The 23230-nt window shown below is 48.5% G+C and overlaps 1 long non-coding RNA gene across 1 annotated transcript in view; it reads left to right on the forward strand.

Moving 5' to 3' along the window:
- The first annotated feature begins 11503 nt into the window (after positions 1 to 11503).
- The window catches only part of LOC134945209 (uncharacterized), a 61797-nt gene continuing 50070 nt past the window's right edge, over positions 11504 to 23230 (forward strand). The window contains exon 1 of the long non-coding RNA XR_010182074.1: positions 11504 to 12043. This is a non-coding gene — a long non-coding RNA (uncharacterized LOC134945209). The remainder of the gene's footprint in view (positions 12044 to 23230) is intronic.

Genomic DNA, 23230 nt, shown 5'->3' on the forward strand with positions numbered 1-23230 from the left:
CCGGTTTGATCCGGATGAATTATAGATTCAATTACTAGGTTGAGCCGGACCGCAAGAATTTTCGCCAGGATCTTGGCATCAGTGGGGATAAGGGAGATCGGCCTGTAGGACTCCAACAGCTTGGGGTCCTTACCAGGTTTTGGAAGCATTATGAGAATCGCCTCGGACATTGAGGGAGGAAGGCTGTTAGCGGCAAACATTTCAACGTACGTGTCAAGCAGCTGAGGACCAAAGAACTCAATGTAATGTTTATATAGTTCCGTGGGAATACCGTCACTACCCGGGGAGTTACCACTAGGAGACACCTCCACCGCCGACGTCACCTCCTCCAGGGTCAGAGGCGCGTCCAAGGCGTCCCTAGCCTCAGGGGAGAGTTTAGAAAGGGGAATATTTGTCAGGTACAGGTCTAAGTCCTCCATGGAACATGTCAGTCGACTATCATATACCTCCCTAAAGTAACTGAGGAACATCTGTGCGATGTCAGGGGTGGTATCTACCGTGGAGCCGTCGGAGTCAAGCAGCTGCGCTATCGTGGTCCCAGGTCGGTCATAATGCACTAAGTGGGCCAGCAAACTACCTGGTCTGTCCGCCTGCATATAGATGTTAGTGGCCCTAAACAAGAGGGAACGTGCATTTTTGTCTGAAAGGTGAGCCAGCCAGGCCTCCTGAGCCACCAGCCAGCGGGCTTTCAGCGCAGGGGTACCCTCAGTCAGGTATCGCATCTCCAGATCCCTACACTCAGTCTCAAGCTGTCTTTCCGTCGCCCTGCGAGCCACCTTGCAGGCAGCAATTTTGCCAATCAATGTACCTCGCAAATACGCTTTGAATGCATCCCAAACAACCGGGGCCGGGGCCGATCCCGCATTATCCGCAAAAAATCCCTCCCATGTGGGCGCTAAATCCGGGCAATCGCCCAGCTGGGCCAGCCAAGATGTCTGCAGCCGCCAATATGACTGTCCCCTCTGACAGTCCCCATCTATTGACAGCACCAGGGGCGAATGATCGGACACCCTCCGTGCTTCGTAACGGAGATCCGTCACACCAGGCAGAAGCCCAGGCGAGACCAGGGCCAGGTCGATTCTGGAAAAAGAGCCATGTGTACCCGAATAACAGGAGTATTGCCGAAGATTAGGATTCCGAATCCTCCAGGCGTCTACCCACTGCATACTATCTAGAAAATCTGCGAATTTAGATCCAGATGAAATTAAGCCGCCCCCCGTCCCTTGATCTCGAGGAGCCCTCCATCTGTCCAAAGAGGCATCCAACACAGTGTTGAAGTCCCCCAGGCAGATGACAGGGGTGTGGGGGGAGGAGGCAACAAATGAGGCGGCCTTTTGCAGGACAACATATGAAAACGGGGGGGGAACATACACAGACAATAGGAAAAAATTACGTGAGAACAGTTTACATTCTATGAACACGTATCTACCGTGTGGATCTGTATTTACCCTGATCATCTCAAACTGTACAGTCTTCTTTATCATTACCGACACCCCTCGGGAATAAGAGGAGTGTGAGGAATGATATGCCCACCCCACCCAAGGCCTGCGGAGCGACAACAGCCTATTTCCCTCCAAATGGGTTTCGCTTAGACAAATGATATCCGGGCCATATTTCTTGATCATTTTAAATACTAAGGATCGCTTTACTTTGTTGTTGATGCCCCGGACATTCCACGCCAAGATTTTTAAGGGAGGCATGTCGGCCAAGTCATCAACAGGGGCGCAACACTCCTAGCAACCGCCCATCCACCCGGCGCTCCGCTCACGTAATCATGTCGTCCGCAGGCCCCGGACCCCGAGCCGAACCCCTGAAAACAGTGCGACCCCACCACACTCTCTGAATAACAAGTATATAGGCTTCGTAAATTCAAAACATATAACAGAAAAACTTCTGAGAGGCCAACAGCGGCCCCCAAACATCCCCCCACCCCGTATACCTCCCCGAACTGTGGCATACCCATATCCCTAACCAAACTTTAGCCCTGGAGATCCCAAAGCCTACGGCAACACTGTACTAGGCGTACAGATCAAAACAACCCCAATACCAAAACCTTTATGCGTTTATACATTTATAACACTTCTCAGCAAAGTCCAGAACCACTAAACGAGAGGAAGCTCCCTGGACTTATACTTGCGGAATGTAGGCCCATAGAGGAGGGCGACCCGATGTCAGTCTGGAGCCAGCTGGCGGGCCCCCGGAGCATATCTGTCCAACCAGGAAGCCGCTTCCCTGGGCGAGCTGAAGAATTTGGTCTCCCCGTCCGCCACCACACGCAACCTGGAGGGAAACAGCATCGAGTAGGATAGGTTCAGGTCACGAAGGCGTCGCTTTATGGGAAGAAACTGGGCCCGGTCTTTTTGAACGTCCGCTGCAAAGTCCGGAAATGCCGACACCCGGATTCCATTCCGGATCAGGGGGCCCTTCACGCGTCCCAGGCGCAGGACAGAGTCCCGGTCCTTGTAGTGCAGGAATTTTGCTATAAAAGTTCGTGGTGGGGCGCCTGGGGGTAAAGGCCGGAAGGGCACGCGGTGAGCCCGCTCCACTGCAAACTGAGAGGTAAAGGATTCAGCACCGTATGCCTCTTTTAGCCAGGACTCCAAGAAATCTTCGGGGTGTGCCCCCTCTTCCTTTTCGGGGAGGCCCACGAACCTCACGTTATTTCTGCGGAGTCTGCCCTCCATGTCCAGGAGTTTGGTTTGCAACGTCGTGACTTGTTGTGTAACTGCAGACACCGATCGTTGTAAAGGACCGCTGAGGTCTTCCAAGTTGGAGACCCTTGTCTCAGTTTCGCCCACCCTCTCCCGCACTCGCTGGACGTCCTGTCGCAGCAGTGACAGATCACACTGCACCTTCTCCATCTTGTCCGACAGACGTTGTTCACTGGCCGCTATGGCCTCCAGGACCTGCTGGATGGAAGGAGCAGATGGCTGTGTATTCGCCCCCGAGTCGGCCCCAGCCGATGGATCCATTCTGGCAGGGGGGGAGAGCTTAGGAGATGACTGCGTCGACTGGGATGCAGGCTGTCGAGCAAACTTCTCCAGTTTAGCCGCGGCCGCACTCTGGCCGCCCCTCACCATCGTATTAAGGCCCAGCAATACTCAGAGTCCCGATATTCAGTGTCAAAAAGTATAACAGTGGGTGGTAAATGCAGTATCAGCAGCACGCCAGGCACTGGGATAGCCAGGTGTTATATTGAAGGGAGAAGGGGGACCAGGGGAGTCCAGTGGTATAAATAAATATGTCCAGTGTGTGATATTCCAACAGTATAAGCAATATGCAGGGCAGCTGGGACAAGATCCAATCCTCCAGCCCAGTACAATCTTCACCCACACTGCACCCTGCTGTGAGGAGAGACACAGGGAGCTGCAAGTAAAATGGCCGCCCAGCACACAGATTTCCCCTTCTTCCCTCCCTGCACCAGCCTTCAGGGGAGCAGGATAATTTATATGTGGAGCCCTGGGGGTGCAGGAGTGGGGTGCCGCTCTCCTCCGGTGCCGATGGCCGCTGTGGCCGCCTCAGGTGCGCGATCGTGTGCGCGCGCACACGCGCCTGGCGGAGCTCCAAAACCGAGGCCTGGGACTGAATTGCGGCCTAGGCCCGGAGTCCGGGCGGCCGCCGGCGCGAGCCGGGAGCGCTCGCACGGGTCCACAACGGTGCCTGCCGCTTCCCCAGTGCCGCCAGACAGGAGAGGAGTCCAGGGGAGACCACAAACAGAGCCCCAGGATTGATACAGGATTAATATCCAGGGAGCTCCTCGATCCTGCTGCCTAGTCCCTTGCCGCCGTGGCCACGCCCCCACTATTTAACATTTTTAATTTGACTTCATTTTAAAAGAAAATATACAATCAAATGCACATTAATATATGTGCGTTTTATATACATGGCAACCTAGTGTGGGCGACTACATAACTCCAGAGATCATGCTGGTATTTCACAAAACTTCTGCCATTATATACAAGGACATTAGTAAGTACCCTAGCTGAAGAAGAATGAATAACCAAGTGTTCCACTTGGTTTAGCCCTGGTCAGCAGCCATCCAAGTGTAGATAATGGGCCTAACTCAGACCTGATCGCACCTCTGTGAATTTGCGATCAGATAGTCGCCGCCCAGATAGAGTGAAACACCACACCGTGCAAGTCTGCGTACGATGTGCAAAAAGCTTTGCAAACGCAGGTCTGTTACAAATTCGCTTGCAACTAGTGATGTGCACCGGACATTTTTCGGGTTTTGTGTTTTGGTTTTGGATTCGGTTCCGCGGCCGTGTTTTGGATTCGGACGCATTTTGGCAAAACCTCCCTGAAAATTTTTTGTCGGATTCGGGTGTTTTTTTTACAAAAAACCCTCAAAAACTGCTTAAATCATAGAATTTGGGGGTGATTTTGATCCCATAGTATTATTAACCTCAATAACCATAATTTCCACTCATTTTCAGTCTATTCTGAACACCTCACAATATTATTTTTAGTCCTAAAATTTGCACCGAGGTCGCTGTGTGACTAAGCTAAGCGACCCAAGTGGCCGACACAAACACCTGGCCCATGTAGAAGTGGCACTGCAGTGTCAGACAGGATGGCAGATTTAAAATATAGTCCCCAAACAGCACATGATGCAAAGAAAAAAAGAGGTGCACCAAGGTCGCTGGATGGCTAAGATAAGCGACCCAAGTGGCCGACACAAACACCTGGCCCATCTAGGAGTGGCACTGCAGTGTCAGACAGGATGGCACTTAAAAAAAATAGTCCCCAAACAGCACATGATGCAAAGAAAAAAGAGGTGCAATGAGGTAGCTGTGTGACTAAGCTAAGCGACCCAAGTGGCCGACACAAACACCTGGCCCATCTAGGAGTGGCACTGCAGTGTCAGACAAAAAATAGTCCCCAAACAGCACATGATGCAAAGAAAAAAAAGAGGTGCATCAAGGTCGCTGGATGGCTAAGCTAAGCGACCTACTGTAAATGGCTGACACAAACACCTGGCCCATCTAGGAGTGGCACTGCAGTTTTCTAGCGAGAGGATGAGTGCTTCCATTCTCATGTGAATCTGAACCACTAGCCATGAACATAGGCCAGGGCCTCAGCCGTTCCTTGTCACTCCGTGTCGTAAATGGCATATTGGCAAGTTTACGCTTCTCATCAGACACTTTTAATTTTGATTTTTGGGTCATTTTACTAAACTTTTGTTTTTTGGATTTTACATGCTCTCTACTATGACATTGGGCATCGGCCTTGGCAGACGACGTTGATGGCATTTCATCGACTCGGCCATGACTAGTGGCAGCAGCTTCAGCACGAGGTGGAAGTGGATCTTGATCTTTCCCTATTTCACCCTCCACATTTTTGTTCTCCATTTTTTAATGTGTGGAATTATATGCCAGTAATATATCAATAGCAATGGCCTACTACTATATATACTGCGCACAACTTAAATGCACCACAGGTATGGATGAATAGTATACTTGACGACACAGAGGTAGGTAGAGCAGTGGACTACTGTACCGTACTGCTATATATTATATACTGGTGGTCAGCAAAATTATGCACTGTCCTCCTACTATATATATACTGCGCACAACTTAAATGCACCACAGGTATGGATGGATAGTATACTTGACGACACAGAGGTAGGTAGAGCAGTGGCCTTCTGTACCGTACTGCTATATATTATATACTGGTGGTCAGCAAACTGTGCAAAACTGAAATGCACCACAGGTATGGATGGATAGTATACTTGACGACACAGAGGTAGGTAGAGCAGTGACCTACTGTACCGTAATGCTATATATTATATACTGGTGGTCAGCAAAATTATGCACTGTACTCCTACTATATACTACAATGCAGCACAGATATGAAGCATTTTTCAGGCAGAGAACGTATAATACTGGTGGTCACTGGTCAGCAAAACTCTGCACTGTGCTCCTCCTATATAATACTGCTGGTCCCCAGTCCCCACAATAAAGCAGTGTGAGCACAGATATATGCAGCACACTGAGCACAGATATGGAGCGTTTTTCAGACAGAGAACGTATAATACTGGTGGTCACTGGTCAGTAAAACTCTGCACTGTACTCCTCCTATATAATATACTGGTGGTCCCCAGTCCCCACATTAAAGCAGTGTGAGCACAGATATATGCAGCACACTGAGCACAGATATGGAGCGTTTTTCAGGCAGAGAACGTATAATACTGGTGGTCACTGGTCACTGGTCAGCAAAACTCTGCACTGTACTCCTCCTATATAATACTGCTGGTCCCCAGTCCCCACAATAAAGCAGTGTGAGCACAGATATATGCAGCACACTGAGCACAGATATGGAGCGTTTTTCAGGCAGAGAACGTATAATACTGGTGGTCACTGGTCAGCAAAACTCTGCACTGTACTCCTCCTATATAATACTGCTGGTCCCCAGTCCCCACAATAAAGGAGTGTGAGCACAGATATTTGCAGCACACTGAGCACAGATATGGAGCGTTTTTCAGGCAGAAAGCGTATAATACTGGTGGTCACTGGTCAGCAAAACTCTGCACTGTACTCCTCCTATATAACACTGCTGGTCCCCAGTCCCCACAATAAAGCAGTGTGAGCACAGATATATGCAGCACACTGAGCACAGATATGGAGCGTTTTTCAGGCAGAGAACGTATAATACTGGTGGTCACTGGTCAGCAAAACTCTGCACTGTACTCCTCCTATATAATACTGCTGGTCCCCAGTCCCCACAATAAAACAGTGTGACTGAGCATAGATATATGCAGCACACTGATCACAGATATGGAGCGTTTTTCAGGCAGAGAACGTATAATACTGGTGGTCACTGGTCAGCAAAACTCTGCACTGTACTCCTCCTATAATACTGCTGGTCCCCAGAATAAAGATATTTGCAGCCCCATGAAACAAAGTGAGAGGACGCCAGCCACGTCCTCTCACTATCATTTCCAATGCACGAGTGAAAAATGGCGGCGATGCGCGGCTCCTTATATAGAATCCGAATCTCGCGAGAATCCGACAGCGGGATGATGACGTTTGGGCGCGCTCGGGTTAACCGAGCAAGGCGGGAGGATCCGAGTCGCTCGGACCCGTGAAAAAAAAGGTGAAGTTCGGGCGGGTTCGGTTCCCGAGGATCCAAACCCGCTCATCACTACTTGCAACTCACTCACCATTGAATGTTTTTTCTAGTCTGTGCGTAGCCCAGGACTTACTCCTACAGTGCGAAATAAACAGGATGATTGGGCCGGAGCTGACGTCACACACCCTCCCTGAAAACGCTTGGGAATGCCTGGGTTTTTCCTGACACTCCCAGAAAACGGCCAGTTACCACCCCCAAACATCCGCTGCGTTCGCCTAGTGATAAAAAAAGACACAGGATTTTTTGCAGTTTGGCCCTCGCGGCTGCACAGTACGGTTCAATAATCGGCCGCTGTGAGATTTTGCACAATAGCGATCAGGTCTGAATTAGGCCGAATGGGGGTAATTCCAAGTTGATCCCAGCAGGATTTTTGTTAGCAATTGGGCAAAACCATGTGCACTGCAGGGGGGGCAGATATAACATGTGCAGAGAGAGTTAGATTTGGGTGGGGTGTGTTTAATCTGCAATCTAATTTGCAGTGTAAAAATAAAGCAGCCAGTATTTACCCTGCACAGAAACAAAATAACCCACCCAAATCTTACTCTCTCTGCACATGTTATATCTGCCTCCCCTGCAGTGCACATGGGGGGTCATTCCGAGTTGTTCGCTCGCAAGCGGATTTTAGCAGATTTGCTCAAGCTAAGCCGCCGCCTACTGGGAGTGAATCTTAGCATCTTAAAATTGCGAACGAAGTATTCGCAATATTGCGATTACACACCTTGTAGCAGTTTCTGAGTAGCTCCAGACTTACTCGGCATCTGCGATCATTTCAGTGCTTGTCGTTCCTGGTTTGACGTCACAAACACACCCAGCGTTCGCCCAGACACTCCCCCGTTTCTCCGGCCACTCCTGCGTTTTTTCCGGAAACGGTAGCGTTTTTTCCCACACGCCCATAAAACGGCCTGTTTCCGCCCAGTAACACCCATTTCCTGTCAATCACATTACGATCGCCAGAACGATGAAAATGCCGTGAGTAAAATTCCTAAGTGCATAGCAAATTTACTTGGCGCAGTCGCAGTGCGGACATTGTGCATGCGTATTAAGCGGAAAATCGCTGCGATGCGAAGATTTTTACCGAGCGAACAACTCGGAATGACCCCCATGGTTTTGCTCAATTGCTATCAAAAATCCTGCTGCGATCAACTTGGAATTACCCCCAATGAGTAGTACTTTGGGGGTAATTCAGAGTTGATCGCAGCAGCAAGTTTGCTAGCAGTAGGGCAAAACCATGTGCACTGCAGGGGGGGCAGATATAACATGTGCAGAGAGAGTTAGATTTGGGTGGGTTATTTTGTTTCTGTGCAGGGTAAATACTGGCTGCTTTATGTTTACACTGCAATTTAGATTTCAGTTTGAACACACCCCACCCAAAACTAACTCTCTCTGGACATGTTACATCTCCCCCCCCCCCCCCCCCTGCACTGCACATGGGCCCTCATTCCGAGTTGATCGCTCGGTATTTTTCATCGCATCGCAGTGAAATTCCGCTTAGTACGCATGCGCAATATTCGCACTGCGACTGCGCCAAGTAATTTTACAATGGAGATAGTATTTTTACTCACGGCTTTTTCATCGCTCCGGCGATCGTAATGTGATTGACAGGAAATGGGTGTTACTGGGCGGAAACAGGCCGTTTTATGGGCGTGCGTGAAAAAACGCTACCGTTTCCGGAAAAAACGCAGGAGTGGCCGGGGAAACGGGGGAGTGTCTGGGCGAACGCTGGGTGTGTTTGTGACGTCAAAACAGGAACGACAAGCACTGAACTGATCGCACAGGCAGAGTAAGTGTGGAGTTACTCTGAAACTGCTAAGTAGTTAGTAATCGCAATATTGCGAATACATCGGTCGCAATTTTAAGAAGCTAAGATTCACTCCCAGTAGGCGGCGGCTTAGCGTGTGTAACTCTGCTAAAATCGCCTTGCGAGCGATCAACTCGGAATGAGGGCCATGGTTTTGCCCAACTGCTAACAAATTTGCTGCTAAGATCAACTCTGAATTAGGCCCTTTAGCAACTTACGAGATGCAATATGTTGCAGATATTACCTTAATACATAAGCATTATTGCAAGCAGAGCATAATGGTCCAGAGAAGGCACTGTACCATGCCTGCATAATTACAGACTGCCCTGCCCTGCATGATGAAATCCTAGGAATATTATTTATAATGTTGAAAAACCTGAAAATTTGTATTTTTAATAGCCTTTGAGAAAATGCAAATCCAGCCCCATTGGATGCTAGAGATAACACTAGAAAGAGAAATCTGGGGTTGGAGACTTACCAGGACAGGGGTCGCGGCACGTGGATGGTAGCTTTGGACAGAGAAGAAAACAAGGTTTACATTCCGACACCAAACGATCATAATATTGACTTGTGGAACAATCGGCTGCCATTTGTAATCTCATGCAGGATCATGAACACAGTCTACAGATGTTCAGTGAGGAGAATTTCTAGTCCTTGACATGCAAATGACAGCAGTAGGGGATGGCTGTCTCTAGGTTTGTTTCACAAGTTTCAGTGCAGCTGCCTGAGAGTAAGGGGAGGCATTTCCATAGTTTCTGCTGATGCATCATAGAGCGTACTCAAGGGACCCAAGCTATGTTACTATTGACTGTGTCTATCTTACTGATATAACATAAGATTTATGGAATAACTACACTTACAGCATCACAATAATACATAGGTGTTTCATCTGGAAGAAAAATAGACCAGACTTTTTCTATAGTCATAATTATTAGCACAAATATACACGAGGAACTTATTATGATAACAATAGATATATCTCCTCATTGCTGAGTTAAGATACTTTCATTTCTGTGATCCTTGGGAACAGTGGCGTAAGTTCATCCCAGTCGCCCAGAGGCAAGTTAGATTTTGGTGCCCCCCTGAAAAATGGGAAAATAAATATGGTGCTTACCTATCTATAGAATATGCATATATTGGGCCTATTCACGGGATACCCCTCCGGAAAGGTACTGGAAAAAGATGCCATATGGTGGATGGCACTTGTGGTGCCCTCTGTGTCCAATGTTACAGGCCATTGTGGGGACTGGACAGATCCGGATAAAGACTCACAGGGCCCTAATCAATATACTGCCACGGGGGCCCCATATTAATGTATATATAAATACATACAACTCTCACCCCGGTCTCATACAGACCCCCCTAATATAGCTCTCCCCTTCTCATACAAACCCCCCCACACACACAGCTATCCCCCCTCACATAGCTATCCCTTCCTCACACAGACCCCCTACACACATAGACCGCTCTCCCCACTCACTCAGTTCCCCTCAAACACATATAGCGAACCACCCTCACTCAGAGCCCACCCCCCCACACAAACACACACATATAGCTGTCCCTAACTCACACAGGACCCCCACCACCACAAACACAGCTGTCCTCCATCACTCAGTTCCCCTCCCATCAAACACACACACAGCAGACCACATTTACACAGATCCCTTCCCCCCCTCCGACAATCAGCTCCCCTTCCTCACACAGATTCCGCACACAGCCACCACCAGCAACAACAACCCCCCCCCCACACACACACACAGCACACCACCTTTACACAGATCCAGCCACAGCTCTCCTCTCTCACTCACAGATATTCTTTCCCACCTCCAAATTGGCTCCCTCACACAGACAGACAGCTCCTCTCCCTTCCTGAATTCCCCTCCCCTTAAACACACACAGTGTACAACACTCGCTCATATTCCCCGCACCCAGATCCCCAAACACAGCTCTCCGCAAACAGTTATCTGAACGCCCCTCCGCACTGGTATTCCCTCAGAGTACTTACTGCTGATGGTCGCACTTCCGCTGCGGGGAAGATCAGTGGATGAGCCCGAAGCACACAGGACCTAGGATCAGTGTCTCCATACCAGCGGCGTAGTGTGAGCGTAGCGGGAGCCGCGAGAGCCGCTCTGCCTACAACACACCCACTGTTTGGAGACACTGACCAGTGATCGCTCATCACTCTCCACAGGTGACTCCCCCCCTGCTTCCTCACCCCGGACGCTGACAGCCATGCAGGTGTGCGGCTGCGGGGCTCATCATGCTGTAGGACTCACTGCGGGTAATCTGACCCTGACACCGGAGCAATGGAGGAGGTGCCCCGTTAATACTGGAGCCCGGCGGAATCAATAGAGCAGTGTCACCAACCTTTACATAATGACAAACTGGAAAGATGCAAAAGATGGGAGCGCTAAGGAAGAGTATATACTGTATTTAATAAAAATGCATGAATAAAAAGCAAAGTAATTGCAACAATGTACAGACAATAAACATAGATTCACAAAAACCTCAATGGTGAATTCCGGAGCGGCAAATCACTGTTTTCTGGGAGTGGTGAGTCCAACGCAGGTGTGGCACTATCCTGTGGTGTTCCCACTACAGTACAGGCCCATGCCTAGCAACGCAGCACTGCATAGGTTAACTATCCCCTAACTTTTAGTGATGTCAGCAGGAGCTGACATGGGGGGCACTAGGACCCAGGGGAGTCAAGTCTAGAACCAGAGGAGCCCAACTGTCACAGCCAGAGAGCTGGGAGAAAAGTACCCTGCGATTGGCTGACCCCATGACCTTTACAGAGCGGGAAGCTGAGGAGGCAGGGTTACTGCTCTGAGGAGAGTGTGTGAGGCTGCAGTGTGGAGAGTTGTCGTCCAGAGAGCCCTAAAAGGGGTGACCAGCGGCGAAAGGAGAGCGGTCGCAAGTGGAGCCGTCTGCGCCCGACAACTGAGTGAGACGCTAGGGAAGGAAGCGTCACAGCTGCTGAGAGAGAAGTGCTGACAGGAATCATATCAGCGTGCGAGCCGCAAGTGAAGCAGCATGGAGTCTCTGTCATCACAGCTGGGAAGCACTGAAGAGGCTGCCTGACAGTGAGAGGATGGAGTGCAGCTGCGGGGAACAGTGAGTAACCTTGCCCCTTCACATTGTGTCTGTGACAGTGCCTCAGCACAGCCAGCCATACCTCAGTGACAGTGCCTCAGCACAGCCAGCCATACCCCAGTGACAGTCAGAACCCCTTTTTGTGTCATTCTCCAGTCAGCCCTGTTTAAGTCTGTCAGCACAGCCTAAGACCCCTGTCACCCATCACCTGAATCTGCCAGGGTCAGACAGACAGTTAGAGGTGTTGTCAGTCAGTGAGGCCATTTCAGCAGCAGCTCAGCTTGACAGCCAGCCAACCCTTGCCAACTCAGCCAGGCGCTTCCCTCATGCAGCAATATTCCCATTTGTTACTACAGACAGAGAGGGGAAGAGCCCTGAGATATATGACACCTGTCAGCCAACCAGTACCGCAGCAGCACAGCCGTGTCCGACAGGCAGAGCCCAGGGGGAGAATTTGATGCTTTTAATCTACGCAAGGTCACCCGGGGACAGCGACAGTGTTGTGTTCAAGGAATGAGAAAAAAAGGTTACTGCCTATTAGGAGTTACCTTAAAGAAGGTGATATTAGTTAGCATTAGTACCGACAGAACCAGCCCGTGCGAACAGTATTGATCCCCCCCTTACCCTAAATAGTGAGTGGCTATCTGACAGAATTGCATCCAGTTATTTTAGTCCGTATTTACCTCAGGATTTATACTGAAAGCCTTCCTATAAGATATCTGAGATAATATACAAAACTCAGTTACTAGTCACTGCCGGATTGTACTCCTACACCCTCTAGTGGACACTTGAGATACTGTAAGGAACACTACGGTTAATAGTAATTCTACAGCCACCGTGTGGACACTTGGGACACTAATTTGGACACCGTTCCTGGTTACTTGCTGCCAGTCAATTGGTAGACATTTAAGGTTATGGTTAATAGTGACGAAATAGTATACGATAAATAATTTGTGAGAAGTTCATTTACGAGTATATTGAAGAAATACTTGCAATTGTGAGTTCTCCTAAAAGCCGTGAATTTGTTATATGTAGCTAAAATGTTTAATGCTTGACTATATTACCTGTGATACCATATGATCTCGAACTGCTGATCTGCATATTGATCTGTTCCTATATATAGTGACATTGCTTAATTTCAATTCTACCCTACTAAACCGTTTAACACAATAGCAGTGACACCTTATTGGTGATAATAAAATACCAGTCACTGTCCAAAAGTGTGGTGACTTGTTTGTCTGGGGTCTGTTTGGGGGCCTCATCCTTCTGCTGGGTATCCAGAGGTGACAAGAAAGCAAAGTCCAAGAAGACTGGGACCGACATCATCAGGGGAAATTAAGGTACGAAACACCGCCACTTCACCACCCGGTGGCCTGTGACACAGGCGTGTCCAGGCATTTGCATGGCGGGTGTCTGACGTCAATTCCGGGACCGGACAGGCTGAAGATATCGCAGCGGGTGAGTAAGTTGAAAGCTACTCAGATACTGCACAAAATGTTTTTGCATAGCACGGCTGCATAAGCGTTCGCAGCCTTGCTATGCAAAAAAGCCCTCCCCCATAGGTGGCATCTAGTTGATCGCACAGGCAGCAAAAAGTTGCTACGTGCGATCAACTCGGAATGACCCCCATGGTAACTTCCGGGTGCGACCCGTCTGAGCCCCTTTCACACTGCTGTCCCCAGCTCGACATATTGCCAGGTTGGTGACATCAGCGCTTACACGTGCGGAGGCAGCGCTACTGTGTGAATGGGAAGAGGGTCGCATCAACCGTTTACACCGCACATCAACCTGGGTTGAAGCCATATTCAACCCTGGTCGCCACCAGGGTTGAAATACTGTGTTGCTAGACCCGAGATATTCCCCCTGGGCCCTTTCAGACCACACAGCAACCTGGGTTACTGCACATTCATGTGCTATAACCCAGGTTACAAGCTGGCGTCCTGAAAGGGGTATAATATTGTACGTGCAGAACAAATTATATCTATTATTATGTATTTAACATCCAATTTGTTAAATAGATTTGTTACTCCAGTGGTGGTGAGGAAATATGTTACTACATAAGTGATGGGGGGCAATAGGTAATGTGATAAAGATGCTGTGCAGTGGAAGCACACACTGACTCTGGATTTCTTCACCATAGTTCTGTTTCATCAGGATGACCACAGACCAACAAACATTACAGAGTAAATGTTCACAGCCCTGTCACTCACTAACAGAGACCTAGTCACTGGCCTGCTTTTTCAGCATCAGTCATATAGACAAATCTCCCAGACAGACCTTTTATACCCTAGACTCATCCTCCCCTCCCAGACACTCTCACCCTGCCTTCATAAGGAAGTGCCTCACAGTTGCTCTGTTTTGATCAGTCATATGCCTTCAGCTGTAGGGGAGAAATCCACTGAAATCAAAAAGCAAGTAGGACACACATTTTTTATCCACCAAATGCATGACTTCCCTGGGCTTAATAGCTAAACAGTGTAAACACCCCTGGTTCCTCTGTAGCACCCTGTTCTTATTGCAACATATCCTAGCGTCAACAAGTCAGGTGACGTGAATCTCATGAGGAGCACAAGCTTCTGAATCTGCATTTTTGTATAGAATCCCAGGCCTAAGCTCCGCTGTAAACCTAAAAGATTGTAGCTCCTTCTCTACAGTAGCATATATTTACTCCCTATGCAACAACTTGCTGCTCAAGTGCAATCTGGAAGAAGAATCTGCGGGCACAATTGGGTCACATGAAGATCTGTCCATGCTGTTCAGCAAGACTGGTCCACTCCAGCTGATCGAGACAAACTTTTTTTTAACAAGTCTGTTAATGGAGCCGTTCTAGTCGCAAATGGGCTGATAAACTGCCTATAGTAACTGTGACTTGGTATTAGGCTTCTACTAATTTTTGACTGCCTCAAGCTTTCCAATCTGTGGTTTCACCTGACCCTATCCAACTATGTAACCCTAATACTTAGCTTCTCGTAGGGACACTGCACATTTCTCAGGGTTATCTGTGAATCCTTGTGAATCTCAATGAGGCCAGTACTGCCTCAACCTTAGGAAGATGCAATTTCCAGTCTTGTGAGTGTATAACTATGTCATCTAGATAGGCAGCTGTATAGGCAGTATGGGGTTTCAGAACCTTGGTATCACCCTTTGAAAAGTGGCCGGAGCTTCATGCAAACCAAAGGGTAGGACTTTGTAATGGAAAATGCCTTCAGGAGTAGAAAAAACTGTATTTTCCTTGACTGCAGGCATAAGAGGAATCTGCCAGTAGCATTTTGTGAGATCAAGGGTGGTTAAATATTTGGTGCCAGACAAACTTTTCACCAGTTCGTCCACCCATGGCATCGGATAGGCATTAAACTGGCACACTGTTTAACTTTGTAAAGCTATTGCAGAACTGTAAGCTGCCATTGGGGTTTTGTAACCAGCTACACCACTCACTGCTAGACTCGATTACCCCCAGTTTGACCATTCTCTCCACCTCCCTTCTAAGAGGACTTTGTCTAGCCTCAGGGATATGATAGGGCTTTTGTTTCACTAGTACCCCGGAAGATGTAGCTATATCATGTTCAATCAAAGCCATGCACCCTGCTAAGGAAGAGAATATGTCCTTGTTCCATTGTACCATTTCCTCCACCTGCCGCTTTTGCTCTGAGGACAAGTTAGGTTCTATAGTAATCAAGGACTTTTCTACTATGATTTTAATAACCCTCTCACCGAATCCTCATCATGCCATGGTTTCAATAAATTGACATGATATATTTGATCTTCCTTCCTCCTCCTGGCCTGCCGAACCTTATAGTTCACACGACACAAAAGCAAATAGAAAAAGAGAGACTCTTTGTTGGGGCACACTTATGAAAAGTAAAAGGGTTTTAAATGCTAAAATATAACTTTTAATATATGTGTTAAAAGCAATTAATGTTGCACACAGAAAAGCAAAAGACTCAGTTACTCAATTAAAAAGTCACATATAACCAGTGGTGAAAGTATGCAGGTATGCTCTGGTACGGAGTACCCTTAAGAATTCGGCAGCAAGTACGTAGTACCACCCACTGCACACCTTGCATCTGTGACTGCCAGTACCCCAATTATAATGCTCTGCCGAGCAGGGCCATCTTAACAGTAGTGTAGGCCCCTGGGCAAAGCAATGCACTGGGGCTCCTACCCATCCTGCAGCGGTAGGGGTGGGGGGTGCTATCGGCAGCAGCTTTGATGTCCCGCGGGTGGTAGCAGTGGCAAACGCAGGATTTGCATGGGGGGGTTCCAGAACTGGGCGGAGCCAATCACGGGGGTGGGGACTGAGGTGACCCAGTATATGTTGGGGGTTCCAGAACTGGAACTGGGCGGAGCCAATCACGGGGGGGGGGGGGAACGGGGGTGACCCAGTATATGTAGTGTGTCTGTGTGTGTGTGTGTATATATATATATATATATATATATATACACATATATATATATACATATATATACACACACACACACACACACACATACATATACACATATACATAGCATATTAAACATGCATACATATATATATATATTTCTCTAATGTCCTAAGTGGATGCTGGGGACTCCGTAAGGACCATGGGGAATAGCGGCTCCGCAGGAGACTGGGCACATCTAAAGAAAGCTTTAGGACTATCTGGTGTGCACTGGCCCCTCCCCCTATGACCCTCCTCCAAGCCTCAGTTAGATCTCTGTGCCCGAACGAGAAGGGTGCACACTAGGGGCTCTCCTGAGCTTCTTAGTGAAAGTTTTAGTTTAGGTTTTTTATTTTCAGTGAGACCTGCTGGCAACAGGCTCACTGCATCGAGGGACTAAGGGGAGAAGAAGCGAACTCACCTGCGTGCAGAGTGGATTGGGCTTCTTAGGCTACTGGACATTAGCTCCAGAGGGACGATCACAGGCCCAGCTTGGATGGGTCCCAGAGCCGCGCCGCCGGCCCCCTTACAGAGCCAGAAGGCAGAAGAGGTCCGGAAAATCGGCGGCAGAAGACGTCCTGTCTTCAACAAGGTAGCGCACAGCACTGCAGCTGTGCGCCATTGCTCTCAGCACACTTCACACTCCGGTCACTGAGGGTGCAGGGCGCTGGGGGGGGGGGCGCCCTGAGACGCAATAAAAACACCTTGGATGGCAAAAAAATGCATCACATATAGCTCCTGGGCTATATGGATGCATTTAACCCCTGCCAGAATACATAGAAAAATGGGAGATAAGGCCGCCGATAAGGGGGCGGAGCCTATCTCCTCAGCACACTGGCGCCATTTTCCCTCACAGCTCCATTGGAGGGAAGCTCCCTGGCTCTCCCCTGCAGTCACTACACTACAGAAAGGGTTAAAAAAGAGAGGGGGGCACTAATTAGGCGCAGTATTAACTATACAGCAGCTATAAGGGGAAAAACACTTATATAAGGTTATCCCTGTATATATATAGCGCTCTGGTGTGTGCTGGCAAACTCTCCCTCTGTCTCCCCAAAAGGCTAGTGGGGTCCTGTCCTCTATCAGAGCATTCCCTGTGTGTGTGCTGTATGTCGGTACTTTTGTGTCGACATGTATGAGGAGAAAAATGATGTGGAGACGGAGCAGATTGCCTGTAATAGTGATGTCACCCCCTAGGGGGTCGACACCTGAGTGGATGAACTGTTGGAAGAAATTACGTGACAGTGTCAGCTCTGTATAAAAGACAGTGGTTGACATGAGACAGCCGGCTACTCAGCTTGTGCCTGTCCAGACGTCTCATAGGCCGTCAGGGGCTCTAAAGCGCCCGTTACCTCAGATGGCAGATATAGACGCCGACACGGATACTGACTCCAGTGTCGACGGTGAAGAGACAAATGTGACTTCCAGTAGGGCCACACGTTACATGATTGAGGCAATGAAAAATGTTTTACACATTTCTGATAATACGAGTACCACCAAAAAGGGGTATTATGTTCGGTGAGGAAAAACTACCTGTAGTTTTCCTGAATCTGAGAAATAAAATGAGGTGTGTGATGATGCGTGGGTTTCCCCCGATAACAACTGATAATTTCTAAAATGTTATTGGCATTATATCCTTTCCCGCCAGAGGTTAGGGTGCGTTGGGAAACACCCCCTAGGGTGGATAAAGCGCTCACACGCTTGTAAGGGCTCTACCCTCTCCTGAGATGGCCGCCCTTAAGGATCCTGCTGATAGAAAGCAGGAGGGTATCCTAAAATGTATTTACACACATACTGGTGTTATACTGCGACCAGCAATCGCCTCAGCCTGGATGTGCAGTGCTGGGTTGGCGTGGTCGGATTCCCTGACTGAAAATATTGATACCCTAGATAGGGACAATATATTTTTGCCTATAGAGCATTTAAAAGATGCATTTCTATATATGCGTGATGCACAGCGGAATATTTGCCGACTGGCATCAAGTCTAAGTGCGTTGTCCATTTCTACCAGTAGAGGGTTATGGACACGTCAGTGGTCAGGTGATGCGTATTCCAAACGGCATTTGGAAGTATTGCCTTATTAAGGGGAGGAGTTATTTGGGGTCGGTCTTTCAGACCTGGTGGCCACGGCAACAGCTGGGAAATCCACGTTTGTACCCCAGGTCGCCTCTCAACATGAGAAGACGCCGTATTATCAGGCGCAGTCTTTTCGTGGACAAGCGGGCAAAAGGTTCCTCATTTCTGCCCCGTGACAGAGGGAGAGGAAAAAGGCTGCAGAAATCAGCCAGTTCCCAGGAACAGAAACCCTCTCCCGCCTCTGCCAAGCCCTCAGTATACGCTGGGGCTTTACAAGCAGAATCAGGCACGGTGGGGAGCCCGTCTCAATGAATTTCAGCGCGCAGTGGGCTCACTCGCAAGTAGACCCCTGGATCCTTCAGGTGATATCTCAGGGGTACAAATTAGAATTCGAGACGTCTCCCCCTCGCCGTTTCCTAAAGTCGGCTTTACCAATGTCTCCTTCTGACAGGGAGACAGTTTTGGAAGCCATTCACAAGCTGTATTCCCAGCAGGTGATAATCAAGATACCCCTCCTGCAACAGGGAACGGGGTATTATTCCACACTGTTGTGGTACCGAAGCCGGACGGCTCGGTGAGACCGATTCTAAATCTAAAATCTTTGAACACTTACATACAGAGGTTCAAATTCAAGATTAAGTCACTCAGAGCAGTGATTGCGAACCTGGAAGAAGGGGACTACATGATGTCTCGGGACATCAAGGATGCTTACCTTCATGTCAAAATTTACCCTTCCCAACAAGGGTACCTCAGGTTTATGGTACAGAACTGTCACTATCAGTTCAGACGCTGCCGTATGGATGGTCCACGGCACCCCGGGTCTTTACCAAGGTAATGGCCGAAATGATGATATTCCTTCGAAGGAAGGGAATTTTAGTTATCCCTTACTTGGACAATTCCCTGATAAGGGTAAGATCCAGGGAACAGTTGGAGGTCGGTGTAGCACTATCTCAGGTAGTGTTGCGGCAGCACGATTGGATTCTCAATATTCCAAAATCGCAGCTGGTTCCGACGACTTGTCTTCTGTTCCTAGGGATGATCCTGGACACAGTCCAGAAAAAGGTGTTTCTCCCGGAGGAGAAAGCCAGGGAGTTATCCGACCTAGTCAGGAACCTCCTAAAACCGAGCCAAGTCTCAGTGCATCAATGCACAAGGGTTCTGGGTAAAATGGTGGCTTCCTACGAAGCAATCCCATTCGGCAGATTCCACGCAAGAACTTTCCAGTGGGACCTGCTGGACAAATGGTCCGGGTCGCATCTTCAGATGCATCAGCGGATAACCCTGTCACCAAGGACAAGGGTGTCCCTCCTGTGGTGGTTGCAGAGTGCTCATCTTCTAGAGGGCCGCAGATTCGGCATTCAGGACTGGGTCCTGGTGACCACGGATGCCAGCCTGCGAGGCTGGGGAGCAGTCACACAGGGAAGGAATATCCAGGGCTTATGGTCAAGCCTGGAGACATCACTTCACATAAATATCCTGAAGCTAACAATGCTCTAAGCTTAGCAAGACCTCTGCTTCAAGGTCAGCCGGTGTTGATCCAGTCGGACAACATCACGGCAGTCACCCACGTAAACAGACAGGGTGGCACAAGAAGCAGGAGGGCAATGGCAGAAGCTGCAAGGATTCTTCGCTGGGCGGAAAATCATGGGATAGCACTGTCGGCAGTATTCATTCCGGGAGTGGACAACTGGGAAGCAGACTTCCTCAGCACGACCTCCACCCGGGAGAGTGGGGACTTCACCCAGAAGTCTTCCACATGATTATAAACCGTTGGGAAAAACTCGACAGGTATTGCGCCAGGTCCAGGGACCCTCAGGCAATAGCTGTAGACGCTCTGATAACACCGTGGGTGTACCAGTCAGGGTATGTGTTCCCTCCTCTGCCTCTCATACCCAAGGTACTGAGATTGATAAGATGGAGAGGAGTAAGCACTATATTCGTGGCTCCGGATTGGCCAAGAAGGACTTGGTAACCGGAACTTCAAAAGATGCTCACGGAGGATCCGTGGCCTCTACCTCTAAGAAGGGACCTGCTCCAGCAAGGACCCTGTCTGTTCCAAGACTTACCGCGGCTGCGTTTGACGGCATGGCGGTTGAACGCCGGATCCTGAAGGAAAAAAGGCATTCCGGATGAAGTCATCCCTATCCTGATCAAAGCCAGGAAGGATGTAACCGCAAAAACATTATCACCGCAATTGGCGAAAATATGTTGCGTGGTGCGAGGCCAGTAAGGCCCGACGGAGGAAATTCAACTGGGTCGATTCCTACATTTCCTGCAAACAGGAGTGTCTATGGGCCTGAAATTGGGGTCCATTAAGGTTCAAATTTCGGCCCTGTCAATTTTCTTCCAAAAAGAACTAGCTTCAGTCCCTGAAGTTCAGACGTTTGTAAAAGGGGTACTGCATATACAGCATATACAGCCTCCTTTTGTGCCTCCAGTGGCACTTTGGGATCTCAATGTAGTTTTGGGTTCCAAAAGTCACATTGGTTTGAACCACTTAAATCTGTGGAGTTAAAATATCTCACATGGAAAGTGGTCATGCTGTTGGCCCTGGCCTGGGCCAGGCGCGTGTCAGAATTGGCGGCTTTATCCTGAAAAAGCCCTTATCTGATTTTCCATTCGGACAGGGCGGAATTGAGGACTCGTCCTCAGTTTCTCCCTAAGGTGGTTTCAGCGTTTCACCTGAACCAACCTATTTGTGGTGCCTGCGGCTACTAGGGACTTGGAGGACTCCAAGTTGCTAGACGTTGTCAGGGCCCTGAAAATATATGTTTCCAGGACGGCTGGAGTCAGGAAATCTGACTCGCTGTTTATCCTGTATGCACCCAACAAGCTGGGTGCTCCTGCTTCTAAGCAGACTATTGCTCGTTGGATTTGTAGTACAATTCAGCTTGCACATTCTGTGGCAGGCCTGCCACAGCCAAAAATCTGTAAATGCCCACTCCACAAGGAAGGTGGGCTCATCTTGGGCGGCTGCCCGAGGGGTCTCGGCTTTACAACTTTGCCGAGCAGCTACTTGGTCAGGAGCAAATACGTTTGTAAAATTCTACAAAATTGATATCCTGGCTAAGGAGGACCTGGAGTTCTCTCATTTGGTGCTGCAGAGTCATCCGCACTCTCCCGCCCGTTTGGGAGCTTTGGTATAATCCCCATGGTCCTTACGGAGTCCCCAGCATCCACTTAGGACGTTAGAGAAAATAAGAATTTACTTACCGATAATTCTATTTCTCATAGTCCGTAGTGGATGCTGGGCGCCCATCCCAAGTGCGGATTGTCTGCAATACTGGTACATAGTTATTGTTACCAAAAAATCGGGTTATTGCTGTAGTGAGCCATCTTTTCTAGAGGCTCCTCTGTTATCATGCTGTTAACTGGGTTCAGATCACAAGTTGTACGGTGTGATTGGTGTGGCTGGTATGAGTCTTACCCGGGATTCAAAATCCTTCCTTATTGTGTACGCTCGTCCGGGCACAGTATCCTAACTGAGGCTTGGAGGAGGGTCATAGGGGGAGGGGCCAGTGCACACCAGATAGTCCTAAAGCTTTCTTTAGATGTGCCCAGTCTCCTGCGGAGCCGCTATTCCCCATGGTCCTTACGGAGTCCCCAGCATCCACTACGGACTATGAGAAATAGAATTATCGGTAAGTAAATTCTTATTATATATATATATATATATATATATGTACACACACATACAGTACACATATATATACACATGTATATATATATATATCATGTGTGTGTGTGTGTGTGTGTGTGTGTGTGTGTGTGTGTGTGTGTGTGTGTGTGTGTGTGTTTATATGTATGTATGTATATACATGTGTATATATGTATGCACATGGATATATATGTACTATAATTAAAATAAAGTAAACTTTTATTGCACTTACAAGTGCCACCAGGAAGACAGCAGGCTGCAGAGGATGCTAGACAGCCATTAATAATACTCATGCAGCAAAAAAAAAAAATTTTTTTTTCTTTTTTAGTGGAGGGGGGTTTCTGGGTGCTCGGAAACCCCCCTGGGTGCGCCACTGGGTAGGGGGTGTTCTATCTTCCGCTCAGCATGTAGGACCTGGAGCAGTAATTTCTGCTAATTACTCCTTTACTGCACAGATGGTGGGAGATGGGGCGGGAGGGAGAACACTAAACTGTAGAAGCTGGCATTGGGCTGAATGAAGGGGCCCTGGTACATGACTTACAAGGTGGTAGGGCAGGGTTTAATACACAGGGGAGGGGTGGATAGTGGAGTGCCTTAATATTCATAATTTTCCAGTGGGAGGGCAGATTGTTTGACTGTAAATATCTCCAGTTCTCAGAAATAGATTTCTTAGCTTTTAATGTGATAAAAACTAGAGAGTACCACCTTTCAGGAGGTACTGGGGACTTGGGGATCAGAGTTCAGGAAACAGAGCAATCTGTCGACTAATATATAAAACTGCATATCAGACGTGTAGAGCTGGAGCAGGGAGCTGGTAGGCTGATATCTCTGGTTCTGGGCATAGTAGAAACAAGGTGCCAGTGTCCACCGAAAGGGGAGAGTCGCAGCTTTTGGAGTATACCCTCATAAAAACTCAAAGTTAGACAAAGCCCTAGATATCTGGCTGGGAAGAGCAATTAACATGCTCAGATAGGGACCACTGCTTAGAAGTCAGATATCTCAGTTCCCCAGGGCCAATTTTCAAAAATCTGGTACCCCTGGAAAAAGGGGACCCTC

Source organism: Pseudophryne corroboree, chromosome 7, assembly GCF_028390025.1.
Source record: "Pseudophryne corroboree isolate aPseCor3 chromosome 7, aPseCor3.hap2, whole genome shotgun sequence".
NCBI classification, from domain to species: Eukaryota; Metazoa; Chordata; class Amphibia; order Anura; family Myobatrachidae; genus Pseudophryne; species Pseudophryne corroboree.